The 14,524-nt window shown below is 36.1% G+C and overlaps 1 protein-coding gene across 1 annotated transcript in view; it reads right to left on the reverse strand.

The window, feature by feature from the left end:
• The window catches only part of LOC117716058 (uncharacterized), a 48,921-nt gene that overhangs the window by 23,751 nt on the left and 10,646 nt on the right, over positions 1–14,524 (reverse strand). The window lies entirely within an intron of this gene.

Genomic DNA, 14,524 nt, shown 5'->3' on the forward strand with positions numbered 1-14,524 from the left:
TGGGTATTTTTCTCTGTGTCCTCTAGTTAGTTTGGCTAAAGTTTTATCTATCTTGTTGATTTTCTCAAAGAATCAGCTCCTAGGTTTTTTTTTTTTTTTTTTAATTCCTTGCATAGTTGTCTTTTTTTCTAATTTGTTGTTTTCAGCTCTGAGTTTGATTATTTTCTGGTGTCTACTCCTCTTGAAATCATTTTCTTCTCTCTTTGTTTAGAACTTTCAGATGTGCAATCAATCTGATAGTGTAGGACCTCTTTAATTTCTTTATGAAGGAACTCAGAGCTTTAACTTTTCCTGGCACTACTGCTGTTTTGTGTCCCATAAGTTGTGGTAGGCTGTGCCACCATACAGGCTAGAGAATCGTGAATTTCTTTCTTTCTTTTGTTCTCTGACCAACTTATCATTGAGGAGATTTGTTCAGCTTCCCATGAGTATGTAGACTTTCTGTTGTTTTTGTTGTTACTGAAGAACAGCCTTAGTCCATGGTGATCTGATAGAATGTAAGGGAGGCATGTTTGTGTCTGAAAATATGCTCCATTTTTATGAATGTACCAGGAGGTGCTGAGAAGCAGGTACATTCTTTTGTTTTAGAGGGAAATGTTCTGTAAATAACTTTTAAATTCATTTGGTTCATAACCTTTTTTAGTTTCACTGTGTCTGTATTAAGTTTCTGTTTCCACAATCTTTCCATTGGTACAAGAGGGCTATTGAAGTCTCAAGCTATTACTGTGTGAAGTTCAAGGTAAGTTTACATCTTAAGTAATGTTTCTTTTACAAATGTGGTTGCCCTTGCGTTTAGTGGAAAGATGTTCAGAAGTGTTCATCTTGATGGATTTTTCCTTTGTTGATAATGAAGTGTCTTTTTCTGTCTGTTTTTCATAACTTTTGTTTGAAATTTTACTTTATTGGATATTAGAATGACTACTCCACATTGTTTCTTGGGACCATCTGCTTGGAATTTTTTCCCATCCTTTTATTCTGAGGTAGTGTCTGTCACTGAGGTGTGTTTCATGTAGACAGCAAAGTGCTGGGTCCTGTTTATATATCCAGTCTCCTTGCTTATATCTTTTTGTGTGGAATTTAGTCCATTGATGTTGAGAGATATTAAAGACAAATAATTTTTGGTTCATGTTATTTTTGTTGCTAGAGGTGGAATTTGTGCTGTTCTCTTCTTTTGTTTGTTTTGTGTGTGTGTGTGTGTGTGTGTGTGTGTGTGTGTGTGTGTGTGTGAGAGAAGACAAATTTCTTGGTGTTTTGGCATGTAGTTTTTTCCTTCTATTGTCTTCTGTAGGTATTAGGTATTATTTAGTGGAAATATATTGTTTAAATTTGATTTTGTCATGGAATATCTCGATAGCTCCATCTATTGTAAGTTTGCTGAGTATATTAACCTGGGCTGGTGTTTGTGTTTTTTAGGGTCAGTATCATTCTGCTACAGATCTGCTGGGTTTTACAGTCTCTGTTGAGAAGTCTGGCATAATTCTGATAGGTCTGCCTTTATATGTTACTTAACCTATTTCCTGTACCACTTTTTAATGCACTTTCTTTTTTCTCTGGCTTTAGTGCTTTGATTTTTATGTGACTTGAAGAATTACTTCTCTGGCCCAATCTGTTTGGTTTCTAAGGGCTTCTTATGTGTTTATGGACATGACATTTTTAGGTTAAGGAATTTTTCTTCTTTGATTTTGTTGAAGATGTTTACTGTTCCTTTGAATTGTGAATCTTCACTATTTTCTATACCTATTATTCTAAGCTTTGGACTTATAATTGTGTCCTTAATTTTTCTGTATGTTTTGGGTTAGAAGTTTATTTCATTTTATATTTTGTTTGACTGTTGTGCCAATGTTTTCTATGGTATCTTCTATCCCTTAAATTCCCGCTTCAAATTCTTGTATTCTACTAAAGATGCTTGCATCCTGAACTCTTTTCTAGGTTTTCAATCTCCAGGGTTGTCTCCCATTGTGATTTCTTTTTTTGTTTCTACTTCTATTTTTAGATCATGAATAACCAGTTTTGTTTAATTCCTTCACCTATTTGATTGTGTTTTCCTATATTTCTTGAATTTATTTATGAGTTTCCTCTTTAAGGGCTTTTGCTTGTTTGCCTGTGTTCTGCTGAACTTTTTTCAGGGAGTTATATATGTCCCCCTTAAGGTCTTTTATCATCTTCATGCAATGAGATGTTTTAATTAGAATCTTTCCTTTTGGTTAGTAGGGTATTCATGCCTTGCTCTGGTGAGAAAGCTGGATTTGTTGCCAAGTGGTTTTGATTTCTGTTGCTTAAGTTCTTGTACTTCCCTCTCATCGTCTGGTTTTCTCTGATAGTAACTGTCCTTGCTGTCAATGACTGGAGCCTGTTTTTCCTATTAACCTAGTTATGTTGAGTCTTTTTGGGTCAGAGTATCTCTTATTGTAAGAGGGGGTCTGGAATACCTGATCTGTGAGTCTGGCTGTGACAGATCTCCTGCCAATAAAATGACTCTGTGTGTGGTCAGGGTGGAGCACAAGATCTGCTACATCTCAAGCACACTAACATACTAGAAGGAGGATGCATCTCCAGCAGCAAGGGGAGGTCTTATGTTCTTGGGGCCAAGACCTCCCATTTAGGGCAGTGATTGGGGATGTAGGGGTTACAACTGCAATCCTGGTAGTGTCAGAACTCCTAGGGGTTACACCTGTCTCTATGTGTGGGTGAGGTGGATGGGGATGCTGGAGCACAGGATCTGCTCCCAAGTACAGTTGTGAAAGAGAAGCATGTGTGGTTCTCTTATTTTGGGTTTGTTGTGTAATGACTAATTTCCTGGGTGTAATTATCCTACTTGTATTTGAGTTTTGCTTCTAGTATCCTCTGTTGTGATGCCTTAATATAAAGATTTTGTTTATGGTTTTGTCATGGAATATCTTGGTATTTTTATATATGGTGATTGAGAGTTTTGTTGGAGTAGAGTAGGTTGGAGTGGCATTAGGGGTCTCTCAGGGTATGCATGATATCTGACTTCTAGCTTTTAGCATCTCTTTTGAAATTATGATGTAAATCTAGTAGGTCTGCCTTTATATGTTACATGGCTGTTTTCCATTACAGTTTTTAATATTTTTTGGTTTTTTATTTGTATAATTAGTGTAATTGCTAATATATGCTGAGTAGTTCCTTTTCTTTTCCATCAATTTGGTGTTTTGTAGGCTTCTATTACCTTTGTGGCCATAACTTTCTTCAGGTTAGGGAAGTTTTGTTGTATGATTTTGTTGAAGATATTTTCTGGCTTTTTGAAATAGGAAAGTTCACATACTTCCATTGATATTATTCTTAGGTTTGGTCTTTTCATTGTTTTCCAAATTCCCTGGATGTTTTCAATTAGGAACTTGTTACACTATGCATTTTTAAAACAAATGTGCCAAGGTCTTCTGTAGTATCTTCTTTGCCTGAGATTCATTCTTCCCACTCTTCTATTCTGTTGGTGATGTTTGCATTTGTAGCTCCTGATATCTTTTGGGAGTTTTCCAACTCCAGATTTTCCTCTATTTATGTTTACTTCATTCTCAACTTAAGGAAATAAATAACTACCTAATTACATAAATAAGTAAGAAAAAACAAATAAGTAAATGTGCAAGCAAATCTACCCTAAGGTTTATTGTGACTCAGAAATAATATCCAAGGTGTTCTTCTGACTTCCTACATGTACAAGTGTATATACCTTTACAATCACAAATATACAGTATTTGATAAGAACAATATCCTAGAAAAGTATCAGTTCCAAATAAATTACCTGGAAAGGTGAAATTTTTAACTATCTTAGGAAGCTTAGCATTAGCAGAAAATTTCAACTTTCTCAACTTCATGAAATTTCAAATATTTTATAGATCCTTGGTTTTATTTGAATATATGCATATATTTATGTAAGTTATAATAATTTACTCATGGTGCTGCGCTTGATAGGCAATAGGCTGTTCCATCTTAATAATATAGATAGGGGGAGATGTTAGGAGCTGCAGTGAGCGTGACAACATTCGCCATTACAAGATGGTGCGGGTATCCTGTGCTCCCACAAGTAAACAACTAACTGCGCAGGTGCAAAAGGCAAAAGTGCGCCAAAGTCACTGCCCATCCCCAGGGCGTAATATGGGGTGATGAGTGAACATCCAATCAGAAGTGAACACGCCACTCTAGGGTATATATAGCAGTGTCTTTCCCGGGCTTTGGGTCTTTCTGCTTCTGCTGATACAAGAGGAAAGCCTCGCTGTAGTAACCACCTGAACACTGCCTCATGTGTCTCTTTCGCGGGCAAATGGGACTCAAAAAGAGGCACGGAACACATGCCTATGCCTGATTTTTTTAGATGGCTGGATAGTTGTAGGAAATATATTGTTATGGTCCAATTTCAGTATAATATACACTTAACATTTCAGTAGAATCATATAGAAACAAGAGATATTGGGCTTGCTCTTCCTTTCCTGCAAGCAAGGACCTATTTTCTCAGATCATTAATAATTGAAAACTTATAGGTTACCTTCACAATCAGAAAAGACAGCAGTGTAAAGTCACAGATTTTAATTAGGGAAGGTTATGTGTCCTAAAGAAGTGAAACGGGGAATTGCAAGTTCTGCTCCTGGGAGAAGAAAAGGGTTTCTTCACAGTGAGGCAACATTAATGGTCACTGTTTTGTTAGCAGAGACTCTGACCAGATTTACCTTGTTTCCTAAGGTACAGAATGGTACAGTACAAACTGTTTTGTTCTCCCCTCCCTCTTGTATCTGCTATGATGTTATTTCCAAGAAATCTGAATGTCCCAATTTTGGTGTACTGTAATCTCTTCACTGATTAATCATCTCCCATTTTATCTTTACTATCTTTTTTTCCATAAGCAATTTTTTTAAATTTTTAAAGGATTATTAGTATTAGCTCTTCTTTGAAGGTCTAGTAGAATCCATGCTAAAAGAATTTGGCCCTTGGGTAACTTTTAAGAGAATTTTAATGACTGCTTCTATTTCTATGGGGGTTAAATACTTGTTTAGTTTATTTGATCTTGATTTAACTTTGGTAAGTGGTATCTGTCTAGAAATTCATTCATTTCATTAAGATTTTTCAATTTTTTGGAGTAGAGGTTGTTGAATGATTAAGTTTCTTAAGTGTCTGTCACTCTATCTAGCTCTTCATTTCTTATTGGGTTGATTTGGCTACTGTCTCTCTGTCTTTTGTTTAGTTTTGCTCAGGGGTTTCTAGGTGTTGTTTTCAAAAATCCAGCATTTAGTTTCATTGATTCTTTGTTTTGTTTTCATTGTCTCTAGCTGATGGATTTTAGTCCTGTAGCTGCAGGTTCATACCTGCTGTCTGTTTGCCTAGAGAACTGGTCTGTAGATACCGAGATGTATTTGGTGTTTGCTATGGGACTGAACTTCTACCAAAGAAATCAAGTTTGCCCTAAAGAACTATTGCTGAACAGGTCCACTTCCCTAGTATCCTAATAACTTTTCTTTTCTACTACATCTGGTAGGTAGTGGTATAGATAAATGTTAAACCCTTATTTAAAGTAGGTTGCAAAATTTATGCCTAAAGTCAGGTGTGGTGGGAAGTGGGGAAGGACAGTGCTAGTAGTGAGAATAAAAATTGTTGACGAGTATTTTTTGGACTATATGGAGAACTGGGATAGGAGAGTTTTGGGGGAGGCTATGGTGATGAACCTAGTTGCAATTCTGACCGCTGGGCATATGATTACTTAGGTAGGCACCACCTACAGCCAGGCAGGACTTCCAGAAGTAGGAGGGGCACATCAACCCACAGCAAAAACCATCAACCAAAACTTCGTCCTGACTATAAGGTAGCCTATGCTTATTTTTACTAAATATTTTATTGATATTTTATAGTGAAGCTGCAATTTACACACCAAATTCTTAGTTAAAAGTCCTTACAAGTATTCAAATGCTTTTGCCTCTTTTGTTTTTGTGATCATCATGACCTTAAGAAGTGGCTTTTTGTCTTCCCCTCACGCATTCCCATGTACCTAAAAACACAACAATATCTCTGTTGATGAAAAATCTCTAATTTTAAACACTATATATCTGGAATCACATAATGTGAGGCTCCTTATGAGGGTTACCTTGACATATTTTCAAGAATCCATAAATTTAACTTACTTTTTATTAGCATGTAGCATGGGCCATGTATGCTCTACCCACTTATTTTTTAGTGGTTACCTACTATAATTTTATCTGCCTTGTAATTATTATAAATATTGACACTAATAACATCAGTATGTACCTCAGATGATATTTCAGTTGTGTACATACTTAGGAATGGAAGCTTGGGATCAGAGAGTGACTTTATTTCTAGTCTTTTGACTAGTGGGCAAAGTTTTGAATAATCATGGACCCCTGTCACATTCTTACCAGCATTTCATATGATATTACATTTCTCCATGTCCTTGCCCACACTCATTATCTCTCGACTTTTACTGTGATTCCACTAGTATACATGGTTTGCATTGCATCAGCTTTGCCATAAGCATTGGAAATTTATTTTATTTGCTACCCACAGCTATTTATATCTATTTTATTCTACATTATGTAAAAGCTGAACACGTTCAAATTTGATACATTTTTTACAAAGCATACCCTCTTGTTTTCCTTAAACATTGATATACTTCATTTAATCTAAGCCTTTGCTTATATGTGAAACTTTCAGCTATTGTTCCCCTGTTCATTATTACCAAATTCTCAAATAAGACTCTATTCATCTCATGATCATCATTAGAACATGCTGAGAATATTTGAAAAATATTTTCAAAAAATTTTTAGTATAATAAATGGGTTTTTCTATCCTATTTGGTCTGCAGAAGAGCATTTATGGTTACATCCAACAGATATTGTAAGTGAAATTTCATTGGCTACAGTTAGATGATGGAATTCCTCATGCTAAATACCATCTAAGTACCCATAGGGTGCTTGTAATCTGGGAATATATTATGGCACTGTAGTGCAATTGTTAATGATTATCTTGAAACTGACTTCTCTAAGTCAGTAGTTTTTAAAGATTGTTTTGTCTATCTTACATTCTTTGTACACCTCCATCAGTATTCATCAAATATATATATATATATTTGATATATATATTCATCAAATATATATATATATAATATATATATTTGAATATGAAATGTACTACCTTTTTTGGATTTGTTGGTCAAAGAGGTCTCATAGACACCCAAAACTTTACTTCCAATTGATATTGCTTGTGGTTACCCCCCAAGAACTTGAAAAACCATCACAAGAATGTCATAAACAAATTACATATTTCCAACACAGAATATGACCAAACAAGTAGTCAAAGAATTGGAAACACATCCCTCTATCCAGCTTGAAATGTGGTGGAAGTAATTATCAATCATACAAAAGTTTAAACCCTGTGACCTCCAGAAATATCTGAAAGTTACCTACCAAGACATTCCCAATATTTTATATGATTTCTCAGAATTCACAGCTACTTGGTTTGAAAGAATTTGGGGTTAATTACTATGTCTATTATTTTGATTGTTAATTTGGGCACTGATGCAATTTAGTTCATTATTTTTCTCTGGATACAACCAAGCTTTTGAAAAATATAATACCTTGTTCAATCATTTTATGCTTCATCCTCATACCTGTGAGGCTATGAGCAGACAATGTCCCTTTCCTTCCTAGAATAAGCATCTCGATCACAACTGAGGATGAAAGAAGAGAGAACACAACCACCACATCTGGACTAGCTTTCATCTCTGTTCTTAGTACAGTGGATTATACTTTGTGTTCTTCATGTCCCCAAAGCTGGTGAGATACATTTAAAAACAGCTTCCGGCCGGGCGGTGGTGGCACTCGCCTTTAATCCCAGCACTTGGGAGGCAGAGGCAGGTGGATTTCTGAGTTTGAGGCCAGCCTGGTCTACAGAGTGAGCTAGCTCCAGGACAGCCAGGGCTACGCAGAGAAACCCTGTCTCTAAACACCAAACAAACAAACAAACAAACAAAACAAACAAACAAAGAAAAACAACAAAAAACCAGCTTCCCATTTTCTATAATGTTCAGGGGTTTTATATATCAGTGATTCTTTGAACATGACCTTTACGAGGCATGCACTGTTCATGAAGATTTTTTCTTTGTGTATTTGATTTTATAGTTTGAGTGTTTTCTCTTTCCTTAATACCTAAGCTGATTACCAGGATGCAGTTAGTAGTGATATAACTTCAATTTTCAATGCATTCAACAAAAGCTTTTCTGTTTATAATGTGACAATAAATACAACATTCATTCATATTTTTCTGTTTTATAGGACAGAATTATTAAATGTCTGTGAAGAATAACATTATGCCTTTTTGGAAATATTTATTACATTAGTGAGAGTAGTTGCAAAACATGATATTAAGAATCATAATGATAAAAAGAATGAAAGTGCAGTTGGTATTTATTAACCTTGGTCAGGGGTTCAGACTTTTTCAAAATATGCTCAGCTATTTTCTTTCTGAAGCCATCATTTAAAAGCTTATTTGAAAGGCTACAGATATAGTTCAGCAGTTAAGAATACCTACTGCTTTGCAGAGGTCAAGGCTGCAATTTATGATACCTATGTGGTGGCTCACAAGCATTTGTAACTCGAGTTCTAGGAATTCTGAAACTTTTTTTCTGCCTCTGAATGCACTAGGCATTCCCTGGGTATACAAATAATATGCATGCAATCACACATATGCATAAAATTTGTAATTGTTTAAAAAATATTAAATTTAAAGTATTTGTGATTGAAATAAAATTAATGACTGATTTTCTTTTTCAATAATGTTTCCAAGTTCTTTTATGTGACATTGGAATTGTTTTAAGTACTGCATGAAACTTATATACTTATTGTCCTTAATATATTAGGGCATTATTCATGTCATTTAAAAGTTAATGAGAAAATGCTAGATAAGAAAAGAACTATAATTAATAGATTATGTGATTTTATACTATAGCTATAGTTGATTAACTTATTCTAATATTCCATGTGGAAGCATGTTGGGAAAAGTCTGGGGATTCCACGGTTCCTCCCGCCATGCTGTGGGTAGTCGGCTGGGAAAGCTCTGGGTTCCTCCAGCTGGAAGTTGGGCTTGGCTGCTCATTAACTAAAAGCCTCTCCCTGGCTCCTCACAGTTCCTCATAATGGTGCAGCCCCAACACATGAGGAAGCCCTTGGGTTTCCAAAACTGGTTTATTCACATGGCAGATCAGTGAATGGATCTGGATGCATACCCCCATAAACCCAGGATCGACCTAAGTTAAAAAGGAGAGGGGAGAAGGGGGAGGGGCTGGGGAGGAATGTTTAATGACTCCACCTCTGGCCTTCATGTACCTCATTAGTATGTAAATCTCTATAGGGCCTGTTCCTGCCCTCCACCTGTGTACTCGACTGAAGGGTGAAGGTGGAATGGAGATTAGACCTCATGTTAGGCCCAACAGAAGCACACAAATTTCTTACTACCACCCCAATTCTGGGAATTCTCAAATGAAACACACTTGCCTGCACACACACAAACACACACACACAAACACACACACACATAAACAGACTTACAGCTATATATTTTAACATGCCATAAAGAGCACAATGGTTGGGAAACTCCCAAACTTTCATGTTGCTAATGCTGCCCCTCTGTTACTTCTGAATTATTACTTAATAAAATCTATATTTCATCTTTGCTATCCTAGATCAACTGAGAGGCTTGGTCCAGGGGCCACTCTTCCCCAGCACTTACATGATGTTATACTCTCTCTTCTGCACTACTCAAGTCTGGTCCTTCTTCTTCCCCAGCATGGTGATAGTAAATTTTTCTTCTTACCTGATTTTTCTTGACTGCTAAAATTAAAGTACTATCTCTTTCTCCCTGCCCAGCTGTTTGCTCATGGCAAATTTGTTTACCACCTAGAGGCATGGACACTCAGCATCTCACCTTCAGGATTCTCATGCAATTTGGGAACCCATAATGCAAGCATTAAACTAAATACGCATCATTATACCCGTTTCCTTAAAGTAACAAGACTTCCTTTGTTTTTTAAAAAAATATCCGTGTGTGTGTGTGTGTGTGTGTGTGTGTGTGTGTGTGTGTGTGCTTACTAAGTGGTACATGTTGTTCATTTCAAACTATTTCTGCAGAGATCAGCGAATACCTTGATATGTTATTACTCACCTTCCTCCTTATTTGGTACAAGGTTTGTTGTTCACTTCTGAGTGTGTCCAGCTCAGTAGCCCATTATCCTTTGGGGATTACCCAGCCTCTGCCTTTCATATCACAATAGGATTTCTGGAGTTGCAAGTGATTTCCTATCTGGTTTTAAATGGTCTCTGTGGTTTTGAACTCAGGTCCAGTTCCTCATGTTTTCATGACAAATTATAAACCTACTAAGTAGTCTGCTACCACTCACTCATTCTTTTAAAAAAAATCACCCTCCTACATTTTTTTTTCAGGACTTAGAAGTAAATCAAAGTTAATTTGATAATTAGCAAATCTTTGATCTCATAGTAATTTTTAATTGGAAAAATTTAGAAGGCTTATTTCACTAGTTTTCACAGTGTTGAATATTTCTGCATGCCTATTGACTATCTAAATTATTATTGATCAGTCTTCTTGCTGCTTAATTCTCACTGGGTATTAAAATTGAGCCCTGATGTTTCTTTTATTTCAAAGCTTTGCTAATCTTATGATAATCACATTTTTATTCTTTGTTAGGACCTCTTAGTACCAGGGCTTTATCATGAAAAATGCATACTTGATTGCCAATACTCATTGATCTTCATAGAGAATCTGCAAATTCTTCTTTTTTTTTCTTTCTTTATTTTTATTGCACTAGATATTTGTTGCCTACAGGCAGCCTGTGTCCAATTGTTGCCAAATATGTTTTTCCTTTCATGTCTAGCATAATTAATGTAATACGCCCTTTCATTTATTTCTGTATACTCAACAACCCTTATAGTTCTTAAAATATGGCAAACTATAAGTACTCAATGAAAAAAATCAATATATAGTTCAAGTTTAATATGCTGTGTGTCTTGCTCTTCAGGGGGCATTATTAATATTTTACATTGCATAATATTCATAGTTTATTTCTCCTATACTCTGGCCATTGATTTCCAGTTGTATTTGCATTTTTGTAACAATAATCAAGATTATGCTTATGTAACCGACAATTGAGCAAACAAACCAACAAATGAAATATCTATTTGTACAAGCTACTGAAAAAAATAAAAAATATATTTATATAATCATATAAAAATCTCATTAAGAAAATCAATGCATTTTTCACAATGAAGATGGTGTAAACGTCTGTATTAATTAATATTTTCCTGTTGTGCAATACCATTATTTTACACTATAATCATGTCATTTGCAGAAATGTTATTGATTTCTTGAGACAGACAAGTATTCAACACTTGTATATGTGGTGTTTAATACTAGAATGTCCCTTTTACTCCACAAATGTGGCCTAAGCTGGGGGGGTCAGCACAATTGGCAAACTGCTTATTATGCTATTAGGAGGATCTGAATTCTAACTCCAGAATTAGAATATACGGGAACTTTCTATAGCAGTGATTACTTGTGGTCCTACTTCTGCTCAACTGGAGGAAAATACTTATGTTGAAGCAAGATAGTAAGTGAGACTGTCAAAAAATCAAGATAGGTGCCTTTTGAGATTAACCTCTGGCCTACACACAGAGAGAGAAGGGAGGAGGCAGGTAAGAAGGGAAGGAGAGAGAAAGAAGAAAGTCTACAAAGAAATAGTAGTATTTTGGAATTTATATGTGATTTTGTTCCTGAAAATAAAAATCAGGGAAGAGTTATATCTTAGTTGTGGTTTTACTGCTGTGAACAGACACCATGACCAAGGCAAGTCTTGTAAATTATACCATTAAGGTTTAGTCCATCATCAAGGTGGCAGCAGCATAGCATCTAGGCAGGGATAATGCAGGCAGAACTGAGAGTCCTATATCTTCATTTGACAAGTGCTAATGGAAGACTGACTTTCAGCAGCTAGGCTGAGGGTCTTCAACCTACACCACCAGTGACACACCTACTTCAACAGGGCCACCCCTCTTAATAGTGCCATTCCCTCAGTCAAGCATAATCAAACCTTTACAAATGAATTGTCAATTTTTAAAGAAGTTCATATAATACAGTCTTCTGAACTCATATGATAGGTGAATTAAAATGACTAGCCAAATAAGCTGTTCAACTACATTAAAGATTGATAAGCTATGCATGTTGGCATAAACTCTTAATCCCAACGTTTGGAAAGCAAAGACAAGCAGACCTTTCTGAGTTTGAGGCCAGCCTGTGTATAAGTGAGTTCCAGATTACCCAGGGCTACATATTAAAATCTTGTTTCACACTAAACAAAGAAAACAAATAAACAAAGAGTATTAGAGGGGCTCATTGTTTAACTGCACTTGCTGATCTTCAGGAGGACTAGAGTTTGGTTGTAATGGTCATGTTTGGTGGCTTACAACTATTTATATTCAAACTATAGGGATTTGGTGATGTTTACTAGCATATGTCAGCATCGAATACCTGTTCTCTCATCCGTCTATCTATCTGTCTATCTATCTATCTATCTATCTATCTATCTATCTATCAATCGATTAATCTATCATATATCTATCACACACACACATATATATATATATATGAGCTTTTTAAGGCTCATTCAAATCTAAGGTTCTGAACAGTTGAGAGTCACTACTAGAACAGAAGATATGTCTGGAAGAGGCTGAAAAATGACACTCTCCTAACTTGTGAGCTACCTGCAGGCTATACCATACTCTCAGGCTTTTGTGAGTTATTACCCATGCTGGGTTGGGCTTTGGTGATAGAGTTGTCTTTGAATAAACCCTACCTTTGTGTGTAACCTCTTACAACTATTTCTGCAATTAAGCCCAATAAAGCATTGTTCGATAAATCAGACTTTCATAATACCCTTAATTTGATCTGTTCTCTGTATCCTATTGAATAAGTTGATGTTTGCTCATGTCTCTATGGAATGGTTTCACAAAATAGGTGATAGGAAAAAATGCAGGGGTGATGGTGGGGGACTGTAAGTGGGCTTGTGTAAAGGTATACCTACCCCTATAAAATTATGCCACACAGTATATCTTGTATAAGAGATTTACTGAGGAAGGGGGTAGTGAAATGCCATCTTGGTTTGAAGACAGGAAGAAGAGATAAAGGCAGATAAGCAGACAGAAAGAAGACAAGAGACAAGAGAAAGGCAGACAAATAAAGAATGAGAAAGGTAAGAGATGAGACAGAGCTAGAGAGATATGAGTTGGCTGGAAGCCATTTTATGTTCAGCAATTAGCACACCTGGTGGACCTGGTGATGACTGGTGATACTGTAAGGTGCTGCTACATCTATGAGGGCAGGCCACTGGGAATGTCTGTTTGTTAACAATGACTGCCTTGAGAAACAACTTAGCATTCTGTTAATTGAAGTGTAGTCCTGTGCATGGTTTCTCCTATTGTTAAGGTACTCTTAACTAGTTGTAAATTTCTTTATGGGAGGAATTCCACTTTCTCAGAGTCAAGAACACATCAATATAATAATTCACTGCAATTAAATAGGCTTCATCCCAGGGATGCAGGGACAGTTTAGCATAAGAAAATCCATCAATGCAATCAACTGCATAAACAAAATCAAGGAAAACAACACATAATCATTTCATTAGATGATGAAAAAGCATTTGACAAATTTCAACATTCTTTATGATTAAAAGTCTAGGAAAGTTTAAGAATTCAATGTCAATACCTAAACATAGTAAAAACAATATACAGCAAACCAGTACCCATTATCAAACTAAATGGAGAGAAACTTGAACCTCTTTAAAATCAGGGACTAGACCTAACTGGTCTGCTCCTGTGAAGACAACATATGTTGAACCATGCTAGAGAAAGCACTGCACTCAGAGCAATAGGTAAGAACCCTCCCCCACAACTTTATGCTCCAGAGCTGTAACCAGAAGCCTTGGGTACTCAGGATCCATCGCCTATCCAAAACCTAACCCTCTGGAATACCAGTCACTTTCCTTTCTTCTCTTGGTTCTTTTGGCTGTGATAGACACCTAGCTGGTCTGCTCCTGTGAAGGCACCATATCCTGAACCATCTGAGAGGAGCTACTGCATTCTGAGCAGCTGAGGAACAACTGCACTCAGAGCAGCAGGATTTCAGGATCCCAGAGGCAGTCTGAGTCCCAGGATAATAGATGACAGATGATAGATAGATAGATAGATAGATAGATAGATAGATAGATAGATAGATCAGAGACCCAAATAAATGATACAAATGAATTGTGTTCACATAGAAAATTTAGTAGAAACAGAAGCTGATGTTAGTATAGTTTCTCAAAAGTTTTGGAATCCAAATTGACTACTTCCAAAGTTTTATATACAATTTATAGGAATTGGTAAATTATCAGGAATAAGACAAAGTGTCCAGTGGATTACTCATGTGGGAACTGAAGGAAAAAAATGCGAAATTGGGAACTTAT

The sequence above is a fragment of the Arvicanthis niloticus genome, chromosome 10 (genome assembly GCF_011762505.2).
Source record: "Arvicanthis niloticus isolate mArvNil1 chromosome 10, mArvNil1.pat.X, whole genome shotgun sequence".
Lineage (NCBI taxonomy): Eukaryota > Metazoa > Chordata > Mammalia > Rodentia > Muridae > Arvicanthis > Arvicanthis niloticus.